The following is a 24,811-nucleotide window of genomic DNA, read 5'->3' as shown; positions in this document are numbered from 1 at the left end:
CCCGTTGCCATTGTTCTTGAGGTCTCAGTAGTCCTCCTTGTCCGCTATGTTCAGCGAGACCAGTTTTGACCCAGGCTTTTTCAGACCCAGGCCAGCTGGCCTTGGTGAGTTCCCGATCCCCATTGTCTCAGTGTATGGGTGCACCCCTCCCAGTCCTAAGTTCCTTGCTTGTGCTCTCTCTCCTTCTGCTCCTGATTTGGACCTTGAGATTTCAGTCCGGTGCTCCAATGTGGTTCTCTGTCTCTGTCTCCTTTCATCGCCTGATGAAGTTTAATATTCAGGAGAAATATTCAGGATTTTCTTTGGGTTCTCCTTCTTATTTAGCTTCTCTAAGAACCCAACTTATAGGTTCAATGTCCTTTATTTATGGCTAGAAACCAAATATGAGTGAGAACATTCCATGTTCCTCTTTTTGGGTCTGGCTTACCTCACTCAGGATGGTGTTTTCTATTTCCATCCATTTGCCTGCAAACTTCAAGAAGTCCTTGTTTTTTACTGCTGAGTAGTACTCTAATATGTATATATTCCATACTTTCTTCATCCATTCTTCAATTGAAGGGCATCTAGGTTGTTTCCAGGTTCTGGCTATTACAAACAATGCTGCTATAAACATAGTAGAGCATATACTTTTGTTGTGTGATAAGGCCTCTCTTGGGTATATTCCCAAGAGTGGTATTGCTGGGTCCATGGGTAGGTTGATCCCAAATTTCCTGAGAAACCTCCACACTGCTTTCCAGAGTGGTTGCACAAGTTTGCATTCCCACCAGCAATGGATGAGTGTACCCCTTTCTCCACAACCTCTCCAGCAAAGGCTATCATTGGTGTTTTTGATTTTCGCCATTCTGACAGGTGTAAGATGGTATCTTAAAGTTGTCTTGATTTGCATTTCCCTGATCGCTAAGGAAGTTGAGCATGACCTTAGGTGTCTTTTGGCCATTTGAACTTCTTCTGTTGAGAGATCTCTGTTCAACTCAGTGCCCCATTTTATAATTGGGTTGATTAGCCTTTTACGGTCTAGTTTCTTGAGTTCTTTATATATTTTGGAGATCAGACCTTTGTCAGTTGTGGGGTTGGTGAAGATCTTCTCCCAGTCAGTGGGTTGCCTTTCTGTCTTAGCGACAGTGTCCTTTGCTTTACAGAAGCTTCTCAGTCTCAGGAGGTCCCATTTATTCAATGAGGCCCTTACTGTCTGTGCTGCTGGGGTTATACGTAGGAAGTGGTCTCCTGTGCCCACGTGTTGTAGAGTACTTCCCACTTTCTCTTCAATCAGGTTCAGTGTGTTTGGACTGATATTGAGGTCTTTCACCCACTTGGACTTGAGTTTTGTGCATGGTGATAGATATGGGTCTATTTTCATTCTTCTACAGATTGACATCCAGTTTTGCCAGCACAATTTGTTGAAGATGCTCTCTTTTTTCCATTGTATACTTTTAGCTCCTTTATCGAAAATCAGGTGTTCATATGTTTGTGGGTTAAAGTCAGGGTCTTCTATTCGATTCCATTGGTCGACTTCTCTGTTTTTATGCCAATACCAAGCTGTTTTCAATACTGTAGCTCTGTAATAGAGTTTGAAGTCAGGGATGGTAATGCCTCCAGACGTTCCTTTATTGTATAAGATTGTTTTGGCTATCCTGGGTTTTTTGTTTTTCCATATAAAGTTGATTATTGTCTTCTCCAGATCTGTGAAGAATTTTGATGGGATTTTGATGGGGATTGCATTGAATCTATAGATTGCTTTTGGTAGAATTGCCATTTTTACTATGTTGATCCTCCCAATCCAAGAGCAAGGGAGATCCTTCCATTTTCTGGTGTCCTCTTCTATTTCTTTCTTCAAAGACTTGAAGTTCTTGTCAAATAGATCTTTCACTTCCTTGGTCAGGGTTACCCCAAGATATTTTATGCTCTTTGTGGCTATCGTGAAAGGTGATGCTTCTGTGATTTCCCTCTCTGTTTCCTTATCCTTAGTGTATAGGAAGGCAACTGATTTTTTGGAGTTGATCTTGTATCCAGCCACGCTACTAAAGGTGTTTATCAGCTGTAGGAGTTCTTTGGTAGAATTTTTGGGGTCGCTTATGTATACTATCATGTCATCTGCAAATAACGAAAGCTTAACTTCTTCCTTTCCAATACGAATCCCCTTGATCCCCTTATGTTGTCTTATTGCTATTGCTAGAACTTCAAGCACTATATTGAAGAGGTATGGAGAGAGTGGACATCCTTGTCTTGTTCCTGATTTTAGTGGGATGGCTTTGAGTTTTTCTCCATTTAATTTAATGTTAGCTGTCGGTTTGCTGTAGATAGCTTTTATTATATTTAGGTATGACCCTTGTATCCCTATTCTCTCCAAGACCTTTATCATAAAGGGGTGTTGAATTTTGTCGAATGCTTTTTCCGCATCTAATGAAATGATCATATGGTTTTTTTCTTTCAGTCTATTTATATGGTGGATTACATTGATAGATTTGCGTATGTTGAACCAGCCCTGCATCTCTGGGATGAAGCCTACTTGATCATAATGGATAATTTTTCTGATGTGTTCTTGAATTCGGTTTGCCAGTATTTTATTGAGAATTTTTGCGTCGATATTCATGAGTGAGATAGGCCTGTAATTCTCTTTCTTGGTTGGGTCTTTGTGTGGTTTTGGTATCAGGGTAACTGTAGCTTCATAAAAGGAATTTGGCAATGACTTTTCTGTTTCTATATTGTGAAATACGTTAAGGAGTATAGGTATTAGCTCTTCTTGGAAGTTCTGGTAGAATTCTGCGTTGAACCCATCTGGTCCTGGGCTTTTTTTGGAAGGGAGATTTTTGATAACAGTTTCTAGTTCTTCGCGACTAACAGGTCTATTTAGATCATTCACCTGGTCTTGGTTTAGCTTTGGTATATGGTACTTATCTAAAAAAATGTCCATTTCTTTTGCATTTTCCAGTTTTGTGGCATACAGGCTTTTATAGTAAGATCTAATGATTCTCTGGATTTCCTCTGTGTCTGTGGTTATGTCCCCCCTTTCATTTCTGATTTTATTTATTTGCGTGTTCTCTCTCTGTTGTTTAGTTAGTTTGGATAGGGGTTTGTCGATCTTGTTGATTTTCTCCAAGAACCAACTTTTTGTTTCATTGATTCTTTGGACTGTTTTCTGTGTTTCTATTTTGTTGATTTCTGCCCTCAGTTTGATTATTTCCAGTCTTCTACTCCTTCTGGGCACCTCTGCTTCTTTTTTTTCTAAAGCTTTCAGGTGTGCCATTAAGTCCCCAATGTATGCTTTCTCTGTTTTCTTTAAGTGGGCACTTAGTGCTATGAACTTTCCTCTTAGCACTGCTTTCATCGTGTCCCATAGGTTTGAGTATGTTGTCTCTTTATTTTCATTAAATTCAAGGAAGACTTTAATTTCTTTCTTAATTTCTTCCTTGACCCAGGTGTGGTTCAGTAGTTGACTGTTCAGTTTCCATGAGTTTGTCGGCTTTCTGGGGGTAGCATAGTTGTTGCCATCTAACTTTAATCCGTGGTGATCTGATAAGACACAGGTGGACACTGATATTCTTTTGTATCTGTGGAGGTTTCCTTTGTTTCCGAGTATATGGTCAATTTTTGAGAAGGTTCCATGAGCTGCAGAGAAGAAGGTATATTCTTTCCTATTTGGGTGGAGTGTTCTGTAGATGTCTGTTAAGTCCATTTGCTTCATTACCTCCAATAATTCTCTTAATTCTCTATTAGGTTTCTGTCTGATTGACCTGTCCATTGGAGAGAGAGGTGTGTTGAAGTCTCCTACTATTAGTGTGTGTGGTTTTATGTCTGCCTTGAGTTTTAGAAATATTTCTTTTACATAAGTGGGTGCTTTTATATTAGGGGCATAGATATTCAGGATTGAGATGTCATCCTGATGAATTGTTCCTGTTATGAGTATAAAGTGTCCATCTCGATCTCTTCTGATTGATTTTAGTTTGAAGTCAGTTTTGTTGGAAATTAGTATGGCCACACCTGCTTTTTTGTTAGGACCATTTGCTTGAAAGACCTTTTCCCAACCTTTTACTCTGAGTAGATGCCTGTCTTTGTGGTTGAGATGTGTTTCTTGCAAACAGCAGAATGTTGGATCCTGTTTTCGTATCCAATCCCTTAGCCTGTGCCTTTTTATAGGTGAATTGAGACCATTAATATTAAGTGATATTAGTGACCAGTGGTTGTTTACTCCGGTTATTCTTACTGTTTTCGGTAGTAGAGTTTGTGTGTGTCCCTTCTTTGAGTTGTACTGGTGAAGGTTCGCTAGATTCCTGAGTTATTGTAGTCAGTGTTGGCAATGTTGGATTCCTTGGGTTGCGATTTTCCTTCTATTACTTTCTGTAGCGCTGGATTTGTGGCTACGTATTGTTTAAATTTGTTCTTATCCTGGAATGTCTTGTTTTCTCCATTGATAGTGAATACTAGCTTGGCTGGGTATAGAAGTTTGGGTTTGCATCCATGGTCTCTTAGTTTTTGAAGAACCTCTATCCAGGACCTTCTGGCTTTCATGGTTTCCATAGAGAAGTCAGGTGTAAGTCTGATCGGTTTACCTTTATAAGTTACTTGGCCTTTTTCCTTTGCAGCTCTTAATATTCTTTCTTTAACCTGTATATTTTGTGTTTTGATTATTATATGGCGAGGGGATGCTTTTCTTTGATCCAGTCTGTTTGGTGTTCTGTATGCTTCTTGGATATTCAAAGGAATATCTTTCTTTATGTTGGGAAAGTTTTCTTCCATAATTTTGTTAAATATATTTTCTGGGCCTTTGAGCTGTAATTCTTCCCCTTCTTCTATTCCTATTATTCTCAGGTTTGGTCTTTTTATTGTGTCCCATATTTCCTGAATGTTTTGTGATGAGAATTTGTTGGCTTTGCTGTTTTCTTTGATCAGTGCGTTTATTTTCTCTATGGTGTCTTCAGAATCTGAGATTCTTTCTTCTATTTCTTGTATTCTATTGATTATGCTTGTTTCTGTAGGCTCTGCTCGTTGACCTAGATTTTCCGTATCCAGCTGGTCCCCAGTTTGTGCTTTCTTCCTTGCTTCCATTTCAGTTTTCAATTCTTGAACTGTTTCCATTACCTGTTTGTTCGTTTTTTCTTGGTTTCCCAGGGTCTCATGTACGTATTTACTCAATTCTTCAAACTTTTTGTTATACTTCTCATCCATTTCTATAAAGGTGTTTTTTACATATTGTTTAAGGGACTCTATTGCTTTCATAAAGTCGATTTTTTCCACTTCTTCTGTGTTAGGGTGTTCAAGTCCTTCTGTTGTAAGATCATTGGGTTCTGGTGCTTTCATGTTGTTTTTCAGCTTATTGGGAGAATTTTTGCCTTGGCGCCTGCCCATCTCCTCCTATTGACGATCTCTAATTGGTCTTTTAAAACCAGATCAGGTTTCCCTGCTGGCCAGAGGCTCCTCTTGCAAAATTCCCTCGTTCTGTTTCCTGGCTCCTGCCAGGGGCCAAGATCCCTCTCACCCCTCAGACGGGTCTTCAGGAAAAGAACCAGGTTCCCTGTTTGCCCGGGACCTCGCCAACCAAAGGCCTACCTCTTTGATTTAATTGTCCTGGGGCGATCTGCTCTTGGTGTTGCCCTGGTCCCTGTCGCCTGCGTTGTCTGCCACTGTGTCAGTACCCGCCGGTCCCGGCCGCTGCGCCAGCTACGTCGCCCGCCGTGCGCGTCCGGTTCCGGCCGCCGCAGCCGTGCGCGTCCGGTTCCGGCCGCCCGCTGCCGTGCGCGTCCGGTTCCGGCCGCCCGCTGCCGTGCGCGTCCGGTTCCGGCCGCCCGCTGCCGTGCGCGTCCGGTTCCGGCCGCCCGCTGCCGTCTGTAGCCACTTCTTAAGTCAGACCTCTTGTTAATAACTTTGAAAGAGAAACAGTAGGTTCAAGCTCTCTGACCTTCAGTCAAGGTGTAGTGGACCCACTTCTGGGGCTAGAGGCTGGATCCACTTCAACAAACTCACAACAAAAACAACTTCCTGCAAGCTGGAGTGAAATGATGATAGGAACCACTGAGTCTCAGAGACCTTAGCAAAGAGACCAGGGTGCTTTGATGAGGCCTGTACAAAATCGTAAAAAACAGAGGGAGGAGGATTTGCGGCAAAGAGGATCTTTTGTAGCTGTTTGCTGAGTAGGCATAAGAATTTCAGGGATAGAACTGTAACCTTCCTAATATGTTGACTGTAAAGAGCATTCAGCTAAAACCTGGGAAATAAATTCTAGGCCACTTTACCACTGTCCAATATATAAAATGGAACCAGGCCCATCTATCTCTACGTGTAAAGTCACAGCACAGAGAATGAGTAGGGATAAATCTGACTTCTCAGACCCTGCCAATATAGTAGTCTGCTTCTGTGTTTGCTGTGGATCTGATGGTATCCACGTAAGCAGAATAACTTGCTTTTTGACATTCTTCATAATTATCCTTTAGCTAAAAAATATTTTTAATTTTATTCTTTTATAGATGGGAGTTAATATTCAAATGCATTTTTCTTAATTTCAAGTTTTTGAAAAAAAAAACGGCAATCGCTGTCTTACATAACCTCTTTAAATAAGAATAATGACCACATATTTCACCTTTTTGAAAAAACTTATTTTACTCTCTTCCTCCCCTTCTGCATGTCTGTGGTGATGGTGGTGGTGGTGGTGGTGGTGGTGGTGGTGGTGGTGTGTGTGTGGTGTATTTATGTGTGGAGACTACAAAAAGGAGTCAGATCCCCGAGAGCTGGAGTTACAGATGGTTGTGCACCAGCTGACATAGGGGTAGGGAATCCAACTGGAAGATCCTCTGGAAGAGCGGGCTATGACTCCAGTGCACACAAATCTCATTTTTAGAAGAAAATCCCCAGGAGGAACTTCATATTGGCAAACTAGAGTGTGACCAGTTTTTCTAGGAATATGAAGTTAGAAAGAAAAGTGAAATGATGAATAAAGAACTTTATGTACATCATAAAATTATAGAACAATCTTGGGTGTTTATCTAAGCACCTGGGAGGCAGAGGCAGGTGGATCTCAGTGAGTCTGAGGCCAGCCTGGTCTATACAGTGAGTTCCAGGACTATTACACAGAAAAAAAACCTGTCTCAACCCCTCCCCATATAGAATATAGAACATTAGGATTTAGCTGATGTTTTGAAGGGTGTGATAAGAAGAAATATAATATGGTCCCCAAATTTCATAAACTGTGGTGCATCCATAATTCCCCCCAATTATTCAATTAATCACCAGTTTAATGACTACTTAGATAATTTTTTAAAAATATAATTAAATATCCTAGGCAATTGACCTCAAAATAGATTCTGTGGTTGGGTCTCACCTGAACCCTTTGAATCTGGGTTAGAGGTAGGAAGAAAATAATTGAAATGAGAATTTCTTAGTTACTGACTTGAAGATGAACGAGACGATGTGAGAAGAAGTGTGAGCATCTTTGAGGGGATGAAAACAATCCCTGACTGATAACTGGCAGGGAAACAGACGCTGTTCCCACAGCTATAAGTAACTGAACTCTGACAAAGCACACGAGAGCTTGGGAGATGTAATGGTTTGCCCAGAGCGCCATAACAAGAATTGGAGATCTCTATCACGTTCCTCCTCCCCTTGGAGATCGGGGAACCCTGTGGAAGCCAGAGGGGTCAAGGATTTCAGGAGAACACGGCCCACAGAATCAACCAAGCAGGCTCATAGGGGCTCTGAAGCCTGCATGGCCTGTGCTAGGTCCTCTGCATATATGTTACAGCTGTTAGTTTGGAGTTTTTGTGGAACTCCTAACAGGAGGAGTGGGGTGTCTCTGACTCTTTCACCCACCCTGGGGACCCTTTTCCTCCTACTGGGTTGCCTTATCCAGCCTTGATATGAGGATTTGTGCCTTGTCTTACTGTGTCTGGTTATACAGTGTTCTGTTGATATCCTTGGGAGGCCTGCTCTTTTTCTTTGAAGGGAAATGGGGAGTAGTGGATTTGGGGGAGAGGGAAGATGTGGGAGGATGACTGGGGGGAGTGGAAGGAGGGGAAACTGCCCTTGGGACCTATGTGTGAGAACAACAACAACAAACAAACAAAGAAGCAAAAATCACAAAAGGCTGGACTACTGTTACGGTTTGGATTCTGAATGTCCCCCTAAAGCTCGTATGTGGAAGATTTCCTCTTCAGGGCAGCGATGTTGAGAGGTGGGGCCACCAGAGGGGGCTCATCTGTGATCTCATCTGTTGATGGAATTCTGGCTTGATGGGGTAATGGGAGGAAGTGGGAACTTCCGGGGAAAGGGTCCTGTTAGGGGATGCAGGTCCCTGGAGATGTTCTCTTGAACGTTTCCCCGCATCTCTCCTTCGCTCCCATTCTTTCTCAATCTCTCTCTCTCTCCCTTTCTTCTTCTCTCCCATTGTCCTCCCATCTCTGCTTTCTGGTTGATATGAAGTTAACAGTTTAATTCAGCTATGTGCTCCTTCCATGATGTTCTGTCTCATTGCAGGATCACAATGGAGCCAAGTGACCTCTGAACCCATCAGCCCGAATAAACTTTTCTCATCAAATTGATTTATTAGCCTCCTCGTAATATAACCAGTTTGGGTTTCATCCCAGACAACAAGCAAACAAACAGCAAACAACTGACTAGCTCCTCCTTGCCTCCAAACCCCCTTCATTCTGTTTCTAGAACTTTGCGTGCAGGTCTCAGGAAAGCATCCCTGACCTATTTGCATTAGTCTCTAAGACTCAGTAAATCCCACCATCATTTCCCTGGAGCTTCCAGAAAGTTCTGCTGTTGGGTTTATTTCTATGCTCCGTGCTTCACAGACCACTTTCATTCGCCTCACTTACAACACTTGTAAAAGAGCTAATTCTTGGCCCCGCCACGAGAGACTGACTCAGTAGGGGAGGCCGATGCAGTTAGAGTCACAGAAGTACCGCCGCACACTTTATGCCACAGCATGTGCCCTCTCCTGCTTGCTGCCTCCTCAGAGGGGATTGGAAACATCTGTTCATCGTTCTATGCATAATAGACCATAGCGAAATTTTGATTACCTCATTCCCACAAGACTGCAGTGAGACGGTTTGTCTTATCATTATTGGAGACTATCCAGTAGTAAGAACCTTAGATTCTTACCTCAGCACACTGTCTGATTTCCCGAGGCCACCCTTCCATTTCCTTCTACTTGCTTAGGCCAAGGCCAGTGCTACTGAAGAAGAAAGGCTATCGGACATGCCTACATGACCTCCGTGATGAAGATTCCTCTATTGATCATTACTATTTACAGTCCCGACACTTTGAATTTAAAGTATATTAGCACAGAAGATTTATATTTCTTATCAGGGTCAAGGATTCAGATTTTTTCCATACTTCTCTAGAAAGGAAAGTCGTCACCATTTTGACTTATTCTCACCAAGGGGTCTAGCTTGACTGATTCGAGTCTTGCCTTGTCTGTCCTTAGTTGGATTCCCAGGCATTTGATTTGATGGAGCTATAAAATTATGTTTTCTTTGGTCAAGATACTTCTTGTCTGTCTGGACGCAGGGTTGCTCCAAGTTCATTGGTCATTTGTTGATATCATGTGACATAGTTATGAACCTCTGGCATCTTAATGCTGTGGTACCCTTTGGGACCAGGGATGAGCTTCCTTGAGTGGAGGGATCACTCTCTTGTATGCTTTTCTAAGTACATTCACACTTGAAGTGGATTTAACAAGATAGTTTTTGTAGTGTGTGTCACGCTTGATGGTGCACACATGCACTTATGTGCACAGCTACACGGGTATGTGTGTGCACATTTGTGGAGACCAGAAACTGGTGTAGTGTCTTCCTCCATTACTTTCTACTTTATGTTTTGAGACAGGGTCTTTTAATAAACCTCTAGTTCATAGATTCATGTAGATTTAATGGACAGGAAGCCCTAGAGTTCCTCCTGTCTCTAACTTCCCAGTTCTAGCAATATAAGCATGTACTGCCACACCTCACACCTGCTTTTTTCCGTGTGTGTGTGTGTGTGTGTGTGTGTTTGTGCGTGTGTGTGCTGGGTATTCAAATTTAGAACCTCGTGATTATATGGCAATCATGTTACTGATTGAGCTACCCTCTTAGATCCCTGATTAGCATTCAACACTTAAATGGAGTGGGTGGAGCAATAGCTATCATGCAGTGTGGCAGCCAACTGCTTATTCCTAGATGTTGCGGACTGACCAAGCACATGATCAGTTCTCTCTGACCTCTCAGTGTAGTGTTTTAGACACTGTCAACACGGCTGGCTTTCAGAGATTAGAGGCTTTAAAGCATTAGGCTGGTCCCACTGTTGGCAAATTCTATTAGCGATGCTCCGCAGCGTCAAGAAATAGAAGTATACTCTAGGCTCTCGGTTGCTCAGCGGTGCAAGCTGACTAGAGTCCAAAGCTTTGCCAGCTCACGTCCGCTCTGCCTCAGGCAACGAAAGAGCTTTTCCCAGAAGAGCAGAGGAGACCGCACAGTGCAGCAAACGTTCTGGTCGTTGGCAATGATGGAGAGAAGGCAGCTTACTCCTGACAATGAATTAAGGCAGTGGTTCTCACCCTTCCTAACGCTGCGACCCTTTAACACAGTTTCTCACGTTGTGGTGATCCTCAGCCATAAAATTACTTTTGTTGCTACTTCATAACTATAATTTTGCTATTATGAATTGAATGTAAGCATCTGTGATTTTAATTGTCTTAGGCGACCCCTGTGAAAGGGTCGTTTGACCCACCCAAAGGGCGGAGACCTATGGGTTGAGAACTACAGCATTAATTTTTTTTGTGTGTGTGATAGGTCCTATGTAGTTCTGGCTGTCCTGGAGTTTGTTCTGTACATCAGGCTGTCCTGGAACTCACAGAGATCCACCTGCCTTTGCCTCCTGAGTACTGGGATTAATGGTGTACACCACCACACTCAGCCTGATAATCCATCACTCCTGGACCAGTCTTCCTCTGTCTACTAATTTTGGAGAGAAGTCTGTCATGTGATTTTATGGTAAGATTTATTATTTTACCTCTTTGCAATGAGTTTCACATTCAGGTAAAATTGTGTCAGTCAAGACATCCCCGTGGACAGACTTTGGGCTTTGAGGCTACCAATCCAGGAAGATGTCTGAGAGGTAGAAAAATCATATGATCTTTTTCTGCTTTTCCTTTCAACATAACACAGAACTCTCCTGTGGCCAGATATGCAGGTTCCTCTCTTACACCGGGGGTTATCTACAACTTAACTCAATTCTGACACTACCTGCAATTAGGTCAGACACTACAGGGCAAGGGCGCCACCATCTCCCTAGGCTGTCCTTATTTCAGATGCCAGCTGCAAATCTGAATCTCAAGAATTAGAGACAAGTGGCTAAATTGAGGGTTTACATGTATCCTGGTAAGCTGTTGTTTTAAGCATCAACTTGGCACAAGCTAGAGTTATCTGAGACGAGAGAATCTCGGTTGAGAAAAAGGCTCCCCAAGACTGGCCTGAAGGCAAGTCTGTAGTGTATTTTCTTAGGGATCAATGTGGGAGCTCAGCCAATTGTAGGTAGTGACGCCCCTGCAGGGGTGGTCTTGGGTGTATAAGAAAACAGACTGAGCAAACCATGGCGGGCATGCCAGGAAGCAGTGTTCCTCCATGGCCCCTGCATCAGCTCCTGCCTCCAGGTCTCTGCCTTGAGTTCCTGCCCTGACAGACTACACAGCTGTAAGACAAAATGAACCGTCTCCTCCCTACGTTTTTTTTTTTTGGTCATGGTTTTTACCACAGCAATAGATGCTCTAATGAAGACAATGCTAATCATTCTTGTCCTTAGTCACTGTCCAGAGAAGCCCACAGAGCTCCAGGAAATACTTTCCTTACATTTCCAATTGATTATCGATTTAAAAGAATACAAAATGATCAGCTAGATGAAGAGTGTTCCGCACCAGAACCTTGGTCTCCATGGAGTCAGAGTGCACAACGCCCCTGGAGCTGTGGACAAATTCACCAGCCTGGAAGTTCTCCAGATCTGTCTTTTTGTTCTCAGTGGAGGCTCCAGAGTGTGTATATGATTAAACCCTTGGCCATATGTGATCAGTCTCAGTCAGCCCAGGTGCTGGGGTGCAGTGGGTGCTGAACAATCCAATCCTCTAATCCAGTAGTTTTCTAGGCTACTTCCTGCTGATTGGGAGTGATGATAATCTTATGGGGACCTAAGGAAAATTTAGAATTGTGATCAAGTCCTGGCTGGAATATTCTGTGAGGCTTGATCATCTCAGCCAGCACTCTCAAAACTGTTCTGGATGTAGAACTCACAGACATCTGGGCCATCCGCTCCTAATGGAGATTTCTCAGAGGGTCTTCCTTGATCAAACCTGATTCTTCTTAGCCCAGAATGAACCCACAGTCTCTCATTACCTATGGAAACAAAAGCAAAACCCTCTTCTCCAAAGTAATATATCTTTTGACTTAAATTTTGAAGTCAAAGCATTTGTAAAATATACGTGTTGTATTAGTCCAGCAGCATTTGTAATCAAATGTCTTTTAGCAACTGTTGTTCCATTCTCAGCCATCAAACCATTTAAAGATAACACAATAACATACAATATCCAGACTCTCTGTGTACTTTCCATCTTTACGTGACTTTATTTTAAACTCTATTTCTTTTATTTTTATTTTTAATTTTTTTTGAGACTAGGTTTTTCTGTATATCTTTGGCTGTCCTGGCACTCGCTCTATAGATTAGGTTGTCCATGAACTCACAGAGATCCACCTGCCTCTGCCTCCCAAGTGTTGGGATTAAAGGTGTGTGCCACCACACCCAACTACTCTCTCTCTTTCTTTTTTATTTTAAGGACTTTAACCTTTTTCTTTTCTCTCCCAAGCCAGCATATATTTTTAAATACACTGTAAACCATTTAGAGGTTTTCTTCAACTGAATCTATATTTACTGTATATCTCTCTTTTTCTGACCACATGAGTCTTTAATTTGCTAAGCAATAGGACTAGGATTAAAGCTGTGGCTTTGATGGCTGGATCCACCCCATTCCTTAGCTTTCTGAGAGTCTAGCCTCATGGCAGAGGTACCAACTGGAGCCATGTTTATTGCCACAGCTCTGTGAAGTTTCAGGGTCTGTGCTGCCACCAAGAAGCATGCTGTAGGCTATTCATAAACACCATTTAAGTGTTTTGTGGCAGGGTCTCTTAAAAGGGCTACAAAGATTTTTCAGCTAATGCTGAGTCAAGAAGCCTCTCTTAAATGAGACACACTTGCCTCTAGCAAAGAGAGCCCAACTGAGAAAATGCTGCTACCAAGAAGCCATGCTTAACTTTGTTCTTTTTGTGACTAGAATTCCTTCCCAGACTCTCTCAGGTCTTAAGTGGATTTATCCGACCATGTTGGTGCCATTTGTTGACAGAGTTTTCTGTCCTGCCTGGTCCTGCAGCCATTCAGTCCCAAAGAAATACACAGAGATCTACATTAATTATAAACTGGTTGACCTATTAGCTCAGGCTTCTTAATAATTCTTATATCTTACATTTTAACCCATAACTCTTGTCTTTGTTAGCCTTGTGGCTTGGTACCTTTATCTGTGAGGTATTCTTAGTCAGTACAGAATATGAAAGAACTTAATAAAGAGATAAAAATACTGAAAAAGATCAAATTGAAATTTTGTAGCTGAAAAGCTAACAAAATAAAAAACATGCACAGAAAGCCTCACCAATAGGATAGGTAAAGTGGAAGAAATGATATCAGGGCATGAAGACGAAGCAGAGGGGCTAGAGCACTCAGACAATGACAAGCATAAGATAAGAACATCTGCACATAACATCTAAAAACCATGGGGCATGATGATTGGAGGATGGAATCCACAAATCATAGACATAGAAAAGGGAGAGTAAGTTCAAACTGACTGTAGAAAATAAATAAATAAATAATAAAGCAAAATATCCTACTTCTAGGAAAAGGGCTGGTTATTTAGATAAGGAGGCATTTGGAGTGTCGACAGATACGACTAGAGGAGAACTTCACATCATGTTATAGTTTAAACAAATATCCTACACAACAACAAAATACTGAATATTGCCATTGAGAAGCACCACGTCACATATAAAGGCACACTCAGAAGAATGACAGCAGATTCCTCAACAGAGACTCCCAAATCCAGGAGGGCATGGGACGATTCATTTCAAACTCTGTAATATTGTGGCGACTAACACAGATTACTATTTACAGCAAAGCTATCTCTCCTAAGCAAACGATAAATTTCCCATGATATACACAAACTAAAGGAATCCATGACCATGAAGCCATCACTGTAGAAGACACCTGCAGAATCCTCCACGCTGAAGAGAAAGAGGAACACACCCATGAGAACCACAGGAAAGAAGAAACACCAGCAGAACTGTGGATAAGCAAATAAAGACTAGGGAAGGACCAAACGAAAGCAATTAAAACACATTTCACCAATAACTCCAAATGTCAGCGGCCTCAGTTACCAACAGACACAGACTACGAGGAGGATGGATGGCGAAAGGACCCATCTGTTTGCTGCGTATAAGAAACTTTCCCCAACACAAGGACAAGCACAGCTTTGGGGTGAGAGCAGATAGGAAAAGGCATTTCAAGCGGAAGGGACCAGGAAAGAAAGCAGGTGTGATGGTACCAATATTTGACCAAATAGTCCTTCAGCTGAATTTAGTGATAAGAGATAAATTTATTTTGATTAAAGGGACAATCCATTAAGTTGCTGTTGCAATTCCACACATGCGTATCAACCAAGTAGTGATGCATCTAATTACATAAACCCAACGGTACTGGAGGTAAGGGCACAGACTCATCTCAGTGCAATAATGGATGTTTTCAATATCCTCCTCCCACCAGCTGAGAGGTTATCTGGGCAAAAAACTTAACAGAAATACCCAGAGTCAAATGACATTATAAATGAAAAAGATGTAACAGACTTATCTAGAATTTTCCACTCTAGCATTGCAGAATACACACTCTTCCCAGCAACCAGATGAATGTTTTCCAAAATAAGTCACATTTTAGGACACAATGCAAATCTCACCAGATATAGGAAGTGGAAATAATTTTACCAGCTGACAGAGGAATGAAACTAGAAATCAACAGCAAAAGAAGCTGCGTAATATACACAATCTTATGAAGGTTGGATAACACCGTACTGAGTGATGATTGGGCCACTGAGTAAATCAGGAGAGAAATATTAATATTAAAATATTAAAAACTCCCATGAATAATGTTTCATTTTATAGGTATAAATGCCTACATTAAAAACCAGAGAAATTTCAAGTAAATAACTTCATGGTGTACCTCAAGGTCCTAGTAAACTAAGAACAGGACAAACTAAAATTCATTACATAGAAGAAATGATAAAGATCAGGGCAAAAATTAATGAAAAGAAAACAAGTATAACAATAACAATACAAGAACCAATGAAGCAAGGAGTTTGTTCTTTGAAAACATAAACACGACCGACAAAGTCACAGTACACTAACAATGATGGTTGGTTCTCCTTGTCACCTGGACACAACCCAGTTTTATCTCTTCATGGTAAAAATGCTGAATTATCTGAGAATGGCGGAGCTTTCTCTGTCACTTTGACAAAACACCTGGTGAAAGCATCTTATGAAGGGGTGGCTGTGATGCCTCCAAATTTAACGGTGGCGAATGGGCTGTATGGGTACAAAGAGTCAACTCACAGTGCCCATTAGCTGTTCAGAGTTCCCCCCTCAAATTCTTTTTCTCCTGCTCCTGCTTCTTCCTTCTTCTTCTCCTCCTTCTTTTTCTTCTTTTTTGAGACAGCATCTCTGTAGCTCTGGCTGTCCTGGAACTCACTATACAGAGCAGACTGTCCTCTGCCTCCTTCAATTGCTAGGATTAGAGGCATATGCCACCAAGCCTGGCTTTAAATTCTTAATTAGAAGGGATATCAACCTAAATAATCAGTGAGATCAAGACAAAGTCATAGCAGCTATAGAGTAGAGCTGATGTGAACCTCGGAGATGAGCTGTGTGTGCTGAGGATGGCAGAGTTGGAGAAGTGCCACTGCCAAGCCCCTTGGACATCAGGAGTGAGTCCCAGATGTCAAGTACTTAACTCTTTGCACTGTTAGACTATGGTTTTCTTAAAAATGATTGTGACTATGCCCAGGTTAGTGCCTCTTAGGCAAAAGAGTATCTTATTTATAATTGGTTTTACAGGAGTCCACAGTTAAGAGACTTTGAACTTTTAAAATGATTTTGGAGTTTTAGAGAGACTTTGGAATTTTAGAGAGGCATTGGATATTTTAGAGTCTGAACTTCTAAAGAGATTTTGGATGTTTTTTAAGAGGTTCAACCTTTAAGGTGTTTGAATTTTTAAAGACTGTAGGATTTAAAATTTGACATTTAAAAGTTTCTTTATACTGGTTATATTAATATTAGCATACTATCTTGGGGACAAATGAGAAAAGAAAGGTTCTAGTTTAATACGGATGTGTTTGCAAGGCAAGTTGACAAGGAGTCAATTTTACTGTCTAGTTTTATGTAAATTTTACGTGAGCTAGAATTATTTTGGAGGAGGAACTCTCAATTAAGAAAATTAGATTGGTGTGTAGCAAAGCCTGGAGTGCATTTTCTTAATTAGTGATGGATGTGGGAAGGCCCAGCCCATTGTGAGTCCTGTCATCCCTGGGCTGGTGGTCCTGGGTTCTATGAGAGAGCAGGCAGAGAAAGCCATTAGAAGTAAGTTAGTAAGTTGCATTCTTCTATGACATCTGTATCAGCTCCTGCCTCTAGGCTCCTGTATTTAGTTCCTGCCCTGAATTTCCAGGGTGATGGGCTATAAGATATAAGGTGAAATAAATCCCCCCTTTTGATCATGGCGTTTTTGTCACAGCAATAGAAACTCCAACTGAGATACTAAAAAAATTATGTAAGAAAAAATGTAATCACAATCATGCTTTGTGTACTTCTAATAGTGGAAGTGTTAAATCTTTGTTTACATTACAGTCAAATGTTATAAATTTAGTATATTAGCTTATGCTAATTCCTGGCTTAATCTATTGTACTGTCTATAAAAGGATGGTGTAGGAGAAGGGAACATGGAGGTGGGGCAGAAATGACTGGGAGAGTTGAGAGGCAGAGGTGGGGAAACGTCGACCCACAGGTTCTAAGTCGTAGCTAGCAGAAATAAATTCTGGTGTTCCTGTGGACAGTAGGGATTACAGAGCAGTGGGTCATGATCCCTTTGGGGGCTGAATGACCCTTTCTCAGGGTTCACTTAAGACCATGAAAAACACAGATACTTACATTATGATTCATCACAGTAGCAAACTTACAGTTAAGAAGCAGCAACACAAATAATCTTATGGTTAGGGGTCAGCACAAGCGGAGGAACTGTATTAAAGGGCCGCAGCACTAGGAAGGTTGAAAACCACTGCTAGCCACTATAGACGATGATAAGGTATTGTCTATTTCAAAGAAGGAGGGAGAAAGGATTGCCAGTACTTTCACCTTGAAGAAGTGATAACAGTTTGAGAGGAGATAGACACATGGATCCTGCTTTGAACATGGCTAAGACTTTATTGCTGAAGGTATCACATCCTTTGGATACAAGACTTGCAGGGATCAAGCTGGTATTGGCAGCCTCCTCCCTGAGGGCTGGTTATCATTATTGGAAGATGTTATGCAAATTACCAAGGGAGAAAAATTAATCAATTGTTTTACACAGCTGTAAAACCTGAAAACAATGACCACCTCGGCAAAAGATCTCCATTGGTACAATAGTGGCACCAGTGTCCTGGGGGGTAACCAGTAGTTGTCTAATTGTATTTAAGGTCCACTCAATAGGAGGCAGCTCATGTCTGGTACTGTCAACATAACCAAGAACCTGTAGCTTGAGGGGGTCATAGATCCTAAAGGAGAACCTGCTTTTGCCATTTTACTAAATTAATATGCCTTCCAGCTACGTTCTAAATATTTATCTTCGTACCCACAAATAAGTGTGACTCTCACCCCTCATTAAAGAAGCTTATTTTTTCTTCTTCAGAAGATGGAGTCTGCTCCACAGTTCCATAATTTGTCAGAAGGTAGAGAATAAATGTCCAAATCCTTAATTTGGTACATCTACAACATTACCCCTCTACCTAAGGCTTAGAGAACATTGTGGAAGAGGGCAGCAGAAAGCAATAAGAACCAGAGAACCAAGATACTGGCTTCTAGATAGTATCTTCTAGACACAACAGGAAAGCTGTCCGTGAAATCTCACCTGAATAATGACAATACCAGTCAGCTTTCCCGTGTGAACAGGGGTGGGATCTTCACAACACCTCACCCTTAGATGAAGAGCTGTAGGCAATCAGTGGATCCTGAGGGAGATTCAGTTTTCTCAAGGGACAGGCCTCCTAATGGTTTATATAATTCTAGCTGGTTAGCCTTAAGCACATGTGTATGGCTGATGCTAGTTAGACTCAGAGGGCTGAACACATACAGATGTAACAGTCATAAACAAGAGGTTCAAGATGGGGTGGGGAGTATGGGAGGAACTGGAGAGGGAGAAGAAATGGTAAAAATGATCTAAATATAGGATTCATGTATGGAATTCTCAAAACAAAGATTAAAAAAGAAATTGTTTGGTCCTGAAGTTCAAACATCAGCATTATTTGTTTGCCAGTGCACAGCTGGGGATTCTGTCTTTACTCTGCACCTGTTCATGTTTGAGAATCATTTGAGTCCATTTAAAATAAGGCAACTGTTTATTCAGGATTTTCTAGAGGAACAGAACCAAGGGGATGAATGTACAGCACATAAACCCGAATTTATTGTTAGTTTTACTGGAGAAACTGATAGCTACTTGGTCCTTGAGGCTGGTACCCAGCAGTCACAGTAGTCCCACAATAGCTCTGTCTGTCATTCTGTCTGTCTGTCTGTGTCTGTCTGTCTGTCTGTCTCTGTCTCTCTGTCTGTCTCTCTGCCTCTCTGTCTCTCTGTCTCTCTGTCTCTCTCTCTCTCTCTCTCTCTCTCTCTCTCTGTCTCTCTCTCTCTCTCTCACACACACACACACACACACACACACACACACACTATGGAATTTATTGGAATGACTTACAGTCTGCAGTCCAGCTAACCCAGCAGTGGCTAGCTGTCAATGGAAAGTTCAAGAATCTAGTAGCTGTTCAGTCTCACGAGCTGGATGTTTCAACTGGTCTTCTGTATATGCTGGTATTCCAAGGACATAGGCTCTGATGCCAGTGAAGGAACAGATGTGGTAGCGAGGTGAGGACAATAAGGCAAAGATCAAAAGCTTCCTTCTTCCACGTCCTTATAGAGACTTCCAGCAGAAGGTGTGGTCCAGATTAAAGGTGTGTCTTCCCACCTCAAGATCTGGATCAAAGGCCTATCTCTCTTAGCCTTAAGATCCAGAACAAAGGCATGTGTCTTCCCTCCTCAAAGGCCCAGACTAGAAGTGGATTCATCCTCTTCAAACCAAGCAGAAAGTCTCTCACAGGTGTGCCCTCCATTTTTGGATTGTAGTTCATCCCAGATATAGTCAGGATGACATCCCAAAGGCTGAGCAAGCTAAAGGCAAAAATGGTCTTTCTTCTGCCATGCTCTTTTGTATATGTGCTGCTACCAGAACACAACACCCACAGTCAGGGTGGGGCGTCTCACATCAATCAAGGTAGTCAGGACACTTCCTCAGGGGATGGTTCTAATTTGTGGCTAGTTGACATTAAAACCCACCATAAAATACCAACACAGTTCACCCAAATATGGCATATACTTTCCATTAAAAACTAACGGGGCCACACACACACATAAAAATTCCCAAGCTACATTGGTGACACGATGTGCATTGACTTATCATATTGAAGGAATAGTCTAGTATGTCACAGACCAGTGGACCCCAGAAACCTTACTGAACTAATCTCTGTTTTTACCTTTTCTTGACTGGCATGCATACCTCTGAGTATTTGCTATGGAATTCCTGCCTGGGAGGTCCAGTGAGCATGACGTCACTGTAGCTACCTATCAAGATATCACGTGTGCTGAAACTGTTGCGTTTAGAGATGTGAAATGTCAATGTGTCCAAAGTTTGGAAAGTTGGGCTCCGGATGCTGCCAAATGCACAGAAATACTTGTAGTGTCTTCAGTCTTGTGGATAGATTAAAAAGTCGTTCCCAGAACAGTGTTTGTCACTGGCAATAACTTTGTTGCTTTTTAACTGTGATTTGATTTTAAATAAAGAGACACATGTGCAATAGCCTCTCCAATTAAAGTCATTACCTGATTGAGTTATCAGTGATTTAGCGCCATCTCCACGCTGCAGTTGTCTTCCGGCATACATCAAGTGGTCAATCAAACGAGTGTAACAGGAGTCCCCAGTCCTCTATCTTTCAAGTTGTTAATGGCAGCATCTCGTCCATGCTTTCATGTAAATACAGGATACTACTAGTGCTAGCTAGTTTTAGGTCAACTTACACCAGAGTCATCCGAGAGGAGGGAACCCTAGTTGAGAAAATGCTTCCATAAGATTGGATCTTAGGGCATTTTCTTAGTTTGTGATTGATGGGAGAAGGCTCTACCTATTGTGGATGGTGCCATCCCTGGACTGGTGGTCATAGATTCTATAAGAAAGCAGTATGAGCAAGTCATTAGGAGTAATCCAGTAAGCAGCACCCCTCCATGGCCTCGACATCAGCTTCTGCCTCCAGGTTCCTGCCCTGTTTGAATTACTGTCTTGACTTCCTTTAGTGATGAACTACAATGTGGAAGTGTAAGCCACATAACCTCTTTCCTCCCCAAGTTGTTTTTCTGTCAGGATGTTTCATCACAGCAATAGACATCCTAAATCAGACACCAATTGTTGGTTTAATGTTTTGGTGAGGAGAGGGAGCCCTGGGAGCTTCTAGGTAACCTTTATTTTTATAAGAACGTTTATCAAATAGATCAGGAAGCCATGGTGGGTATTCTATCGGTTGATTCCTGTGAGTGGATGTGTAAAGAGCAGATGAAGGCCTGGGTGAGTGAGTATGATTGACATGGGTGTGGCTGATGGGAATTTGGCAAAGTGCCCCGCCCCCATCCCAGGGATGAGGTTCAGAGGGATGGCAAAGCCTCCCTCTGGTAAGAGTGTTCATTACTGGCAGTGTGTGCAGGAAGTAGCATCTTCAGCCTCCTCCTCCTGATAGTTATAACCTGAGACTGCTCAAATATAGATGCTCTACTAAGACTCCTCTCGTTTATGCTATACATACGTGATAAGGTTCTGGGTCGCTGAACGCTGTTCTGTTGGAGTGTGCATGGCCCACCTGACCCCAGGTTTTCTGTATGAAAACCTCGCCACCATAATCGGGTTTCTGGAACCAGCCCAGGAGGGATGTAGTAGATTCGTGTGTATTCCAGTCATACACATAGAAACAAGTAAGGCATTTCTAGAATAGGTTCAGCATCCCAATAGACTGACCAGATGGCAGACTTAGATAATAACCTGGCACCTGCTTTCCCTAAACTTTCACTTTGACCTGAGGTTGGATAAGTGTGTTCTAGGTCCACATATCCTTACATTAGAACCAGTGTAGAAAAAGACTCAATATCATAAATATGTCCATTATAGCCCATATATATATATATATGTGGCTTCTTGATTGGTGGCTATTTTGGTGATAAAAAGACCCTTTTAGTTAATAAGTTGATTCAGTTACATAGAAATATAGAAAAATGGATTTTGGTTGTCATTTCAAATGATGTAGAATATTAGGTTCCGGACAAATCACAGAACTTGATATCTAAGGAAAAACAATATTTTTAGAAAAAATGTGGAAGATATTCATAAGGTGAGAGGGGAAACTAAAAAAAAGAAGAGTGTTTTAATATGGATGAAAATTATTTCAACACGTACTTCCCTACTTACTCATTAAACATGAAAGTAACGTTATATGATGCAAGTCACACAAGGCCTCAAACATATTTCTTGCATTCTTTCCAGTAGTACTTGGTAGAGTCACTATCAAGATACAAAGGAAGAGAAGAGCACAGAAAACAGCAAACAAAAGGCTCAACACAGGAGAGCACCGTTGAAAATCCCAAGACTCCTGTGAGGAGAGGTCACCAGACAGCTGTTACGTGTTTGACGTAGTGTGCCCGCAGTGGGACCAACAGTGATGGAGACCGTTGACGTGATGGGACAGGTGTCTGGGAGGATGAAGCTGATGAAGTATCTGGAATGGTGAGTACGAGATGAGAGGGAGCAAAACTTCACTTGATAATCTGACATGATCTAGATTCACCCCGGAGACAAGCTTCCAGGCACACCTGTGCCGAATTGTGTATTAGATTAGCTCCCAGGCATAGCCTGGACTGAGGTTCTCTATCGAGAACAAAGGAGAAAGTAAACAGAGCATTAATATTCCTCACTTTCTACTTTCTGGCCGTGGGTACAACATGATTATCTGACTCATCCTTTTGGTTCCACGGTTTCCCTGCAATGAAGGTTTACAGCCTTAAACTGTGAACCCAAACCACCCTTTCCTTCCTTAAGTTGCTCTGGGCAGTTTTGTCCCAGAAATCAGACAAGTAACTAATACACTAGATAATCTCACAATAGGAGGATGGAAGGCAGGAGATATATCCTTGCCTGGGTGTAGTAGGGAGGCCGCTTGTTTGTTTCCTGGCCGCCTAGACTCCAAAAATAACCTCACAGAAACTGTATTCAATCACTGCACATCACCTGTGGTTACTCAAGGAGGGAAGAGAGTCGGCCTCACTTCTGATGTAGGTAGTTCTTAACAATAAAAACGTGAATTCCCTCCTTTGGAGTGGACTTGAAGTCCAATTAGGCAGCCGTGGGTTACTCCTAAGATGTAACTGTCACTGTTGCTGTTGGGAATATCTTGCCATGTTGGTCATTGTTGTGCCTTGTAGACTTTACCATTAGACTATTTGATTATTTTTCTGATACTCCAGAAGTTAGTCCCAGGGAGGAGGGTTCCAGGTCAGTTCCAGCTTAATTCCTCTCAGGGGAACCTTTATTCACACCATGAACTGGGAAACAGAGCTACTGAGAGACCTAAATTCCTTGTGCTCCCTTAAATGTACCCCTAGTGACCTAAAGTCTTCCCAGAAGGCTCCAGTTCTTAAAATTAGACAGCACACCCTAGCACTGCCAACCTTCAGAACACAGGCAGTTGAAGGACATTCACCATATTCAAGCCACAGCATTAGCCCTCAGAGAAATGCAGATGAAGATGTCAAATGATGCTAACACACATATTAGAATTGCTAAATTGAAGAAGTCCATTTAGGTCAAGCGCTGTCAAGGATAGGGCCAACAAAACACTTGTACAATGCTAATGGGAATGTAATTGGTACCGTCCACTGTGGAAATTGTTTGAAAGTATTTACTTAAACAATATGTTTGTGTCCCATGACAGTAATTGGTATATACTCCAAAATGCGCACACATTTTCCTCTAAAGACAGGAAAATAACAATAATCATGGGAAATCAGTAAGTAGATAAGATGCTTGAATTCTGAGTGGACCACCAGCGCCCAACATACCCAGCTCCTCTATGTGCTCCTCTTTGAACTTCCATTTCAAAACTTATTACAGTTTTACTATTATACCACACCTTAAATTTTTTTTGTTATGATCTGTCCTTTCAAAGAGTAGTTGTGTTTCTTGTCTTACAGCAGAAATCAAAAACAAACTCGAGACTCCAACAATTACTGAAGTTGCCTCCTGAATCCTGTAGTGGGTGACTTTCACATATCTGACCTTATCTTGGCCCTTCCAAGGCAAAATCTCTTTTATAGTCTTGCTTTACTTTTCCCCAGCACCTCCTTGCCCTTTTTTTCCCTGTAAAATTTCCTCAAATCCCTTTAGATCTATTCTATAGCAACATGATAGTATGTGAAGATGGCTCTTGCCCCCTTGGTTTATGGATAGAATCCCCCTAGGAACTAAGATATCCATAACTGGTTTTCTGCCAAGAGGCATCATAGACCACTGCTAAACCCTTTGATACGTTGGGCATGTATGCAGAGCCCCAGGATGAGCAGTCCCGCAGCCGGATGTATAATCTTTTTGCTCACTCATTCTATCCTACCTCTCCCTGTGACACGCATGCAGAGCTCAGCAAGCAAGTAGAACACTGATGTCCTCACAGTCACGATATTCTCTAATGCACATAATCTTAGTTCTTTTCCTTTCACTGCTCTCGAGGCAGCGGGAGCTGGAAGAATGGAGCCCACAAATGACGTGGATTGAAATCTCATGCAATCACCAACTTTATTCAGAGCTTTAGACAATTTATAGTGAGGGTTAAGAAAGGTCACCTGAGCAAAGTTCTCATGAGTTCAAACTCAAAGTAGACAAACCCAAGGACAAGCTGCATGTGGCAAACATGTCTGTCCATGGAGTCCAATAAAGGATGGGTAAATAATTGGGCAGCATCAATAAACAATAATGAATAATAATAAGCAAACTCACCCATTTGCTACTCCTTGGGAGGAACATGAGAACACATTCCAAGAGTAATTCTGCATTTTGAAGAGACCGAGTTCATAGGATCCTTGCCTTATTTTCTTGGAGTGTTCTTACAAGCACTCAGAATTCTCATCTGACTCTATTCCTGGGCCATGTTCCAACATTATACCCTTTATTTTGTGGCTTTGGAGGACTATCATTTTTTCTAGCCCTTAATTTCTTTCTGCTAGTCCTAGTGGGTAGCTCTCCTTGGGTGGTACCACTTTCCTATTGCTTCATACTGAAGGTGAAGAGAGAACCAAGAAGCTATTTTGAGATGAAAACGTGGATTGTTGGCTGTGTTCATGGCTCATTTCTGTTCACCGACTTCACAATGTGTGGTGTG

This window comes from Alexandromys fortis, unplaced genomic scaffold (assembly GCF_014885135.2).
Source record: "Alexandromys fortis isolate MF-2015 unplaced genomic scaffold, M_Fortis_MF-2015_v1.1 scaffold_55, whole genome shotgun sequence".
Classification (NCBI taxonomy): Eukaryota; Metazoa; Chordata; class Mammalia; order Rodentia; family Cricetidae; genus Alexandromys; species Alexandromys fortis.
Note: the sequence above shows the minus strand (reverse complement) of the source record.